We start from the raw sequence: 2,397 nt of genomic DNA, 5'->3' as shown, positions 1-2,397 counted from the left end.
TGTTCTTCCACTCCAACTGTTTGTTAGGTGGTTTAGCTGGATTACTAATATGCAGGTGGATTAATTGTATTTTATATTGAATTGGACAGAAGAGTAGTAGTGGTGATTATAATTTTTTTTATTTTAGTGTTTTGATATATTTCTTCACGTGTAGTAAGTATTGGCAATCTGAGTTGGGTTCGTCTATTTAAAAACAGAGTGAGTTAGCCTATATATATAATCAAAATTCATACTTGAGCTGAATTAAACAAATTAATGTAATTAAACTGAAATTTGAACAAATCTGAGTTGGCGTCCTTTGTTTGAACATAGATTTAAACTCAAATTAAAAACCATACATTATTAATTTTCATGTGGAGGAATAAGAGGCAATCAATGATGGAGCTTATAACAATATATTTTCAAAGGGATTGTCAAAAGTATTTGATTGCCTCAAATTTCCACATGGTAAAAGTATTGTTCCATTACAATGAAAGTCATAGAGAGTTTATATAAATGTCTCTCCTTTTCCTTGTGTTTCTATATAGTTTGTTGTGATTAATCTTGAATGATTACTATTATTAATTAATTAAGCCGTCAATCACTCTAATCATTCAGTTGTTTGAGCTGCTTGCTTTGTCTGGCATGTTGATAGACTACAATTGGACTGAAATTCTCTAAAAAAGGAGCCAGTTAGCAACATCTATAAATATATATTCTTTCCATATGTAGTGTAATAATGTATATAGTATCCATTATCAGTAGTAGTATTTCTCCATTTATAATTTTGTATTTATACCTTACAAACTTAATAGTTAATATCTAATAGTTTAGAAATGTTTTATGTGACTGTTTAACTATTTATTTAAAGCATGTATATGCCAGTAATGAATCTTGAAGCATTTATATATGTTATTATACTAGTAGTGCCTGCTTAGTTATGGAGGTGACAGTGTTGCAATTCAACTAGCAGATGAGAAACATTGGGATGATCTAGTCATAATCGTTGAAGTGGTACACATCTTCTCCTTTTAAGTGTTTTTATTATTTGATTCATTTTTGTGTTTTTCCAGTTGTGGTTTTAGTGTAATGATATTGTAGTTTGTGGTTTTTATTACTGTGTTGCTCATGGCATGCCTGTGAACTGGATATTTTTTACATTGGTTGTTAGATTGTTGTAGAAACGACTCCTTTTATATATTATCTTTCTGAGCTGAAATCATATTTGAAAGTTTGGTTAAATCTTGTAATTATTGTATCAAATTGAGACATGGCGTCTAAAGCATTATGATACTGAGAAAGGATGGACTGGAATAGAGCTCGGGCCATTATATGTAAGTAATTAAAATTTTTATTTATTATATTTCTTACTAATAATTAATTAAATATATTATTAGGATAAAATGATGGTGTTAAGGGGTCAACATCCTCCAGAAGAACTGTCTGATAAAGAGATTATGGAGCGTGTACTTTGACCTGATTCGGTATACTTGCGAGGGTGGGGGCGGTCTCCTAGTGTCACAACTTCTACTTCACATCGTGAAAATATTGTGGGTAATCAACCAACTTATGAAGAGTTAGTTGAACGACTTAATGATACAACTTCCCGCCTTTGTGGATATACTTCGTCATAACAATTTGATGGCACCGCCTTCACCACCTCCAACAGGCCAAGCTTCAGCTGCAAATTTAAGAGAGTCGCCATCTTTTTCAGTTCGAGAATCACAGGATGATTCTTAGTTTATTTACATTAATTTACTAAGGAATGAACTTTATGAAGTTTTTTTTTTTATTTTGGTAGGGGTAACTTTAAAATGATAACTTTATGACTTATTTTAGTATTGAACATTATAAAGAAATTTAGCATTAAACATTTTATTATTGTATGGTTTTTTTCTAGTTTATTTCTAATATAGAACATTTATAAATAATTGTTATTATCTTTTACCTACACATAACCATTAAATTTGAACAAAATATAAATTGTGTAACAAACCAATAAAATAATGCTATGTGGGCTAATAAAATGACACCACGTAGGATGCCACGTATGATGCCACGTCATCAGACACATAAAACTACAAAAATCATGTCAGCATACACGTAGGATGTCATGTCATCAAACACGTCATCTGATGACTCATCAATTGATTTATAACTTAGTGGGGTCCACTGATTCTTTTACCTACCAGTGTTAATAAGTGTAGGTAAAGACTCTTTTCCCACTAACCTTTACCTACCAAGCTCTACCAATTCAATATTGGTAGGTAAACCATATTACCCACCATTAGGCTAGTTTTACCTACACTTACAATTGGTAGGTAAAGACCCCATTTTCTTGTAGTGTGCATGGCCCATGAACACATGGGGTATATGAGTTTGGCACAAGAAAGTCTTATGTGATGCTAAAGAATGCTA

At 31.6% G+C, this 2,397-nt stretch overlaps 1 long non-coding RNA gene across 1 annotated transcript; it reads left to right on the top strand.

Moving 5' to 3' along the window:
- Positions 1–1,222: 1,222 nt before the first annotated feature.
- Positions 1,223–1,852, top strand: LOC133780363 (uncharacterized). Its single transcript, XR_009869258.1, has 2 exons — positions 1,223–1,313; positions 1,377–1,852. It is a non-coding gene; the product is annotated as an uncharacterized LOC133780363 (long non-coding RNA).
- The last annotated feature ends 545 nt before the right edge of the window (positions 1,853–2,397 follow it).

This window comes from Humulus lupulus, chromosome 5 (genome assembly GCF_963169125.1).
Source record: "Humulus lupulus chromosome 5, drHumLupu1.1, whole genome shotgun sequence".
NCBI classification, from domain to species: Eukaryota; Viridiplantae; Streptophyta; class Magnoliopsida; order Rosales; family Cannabaceae; genus Humulus; species Humulus lupulus.
This window is presented reverse-complemented; position numbering and strand designations above follow the sequence as displayed.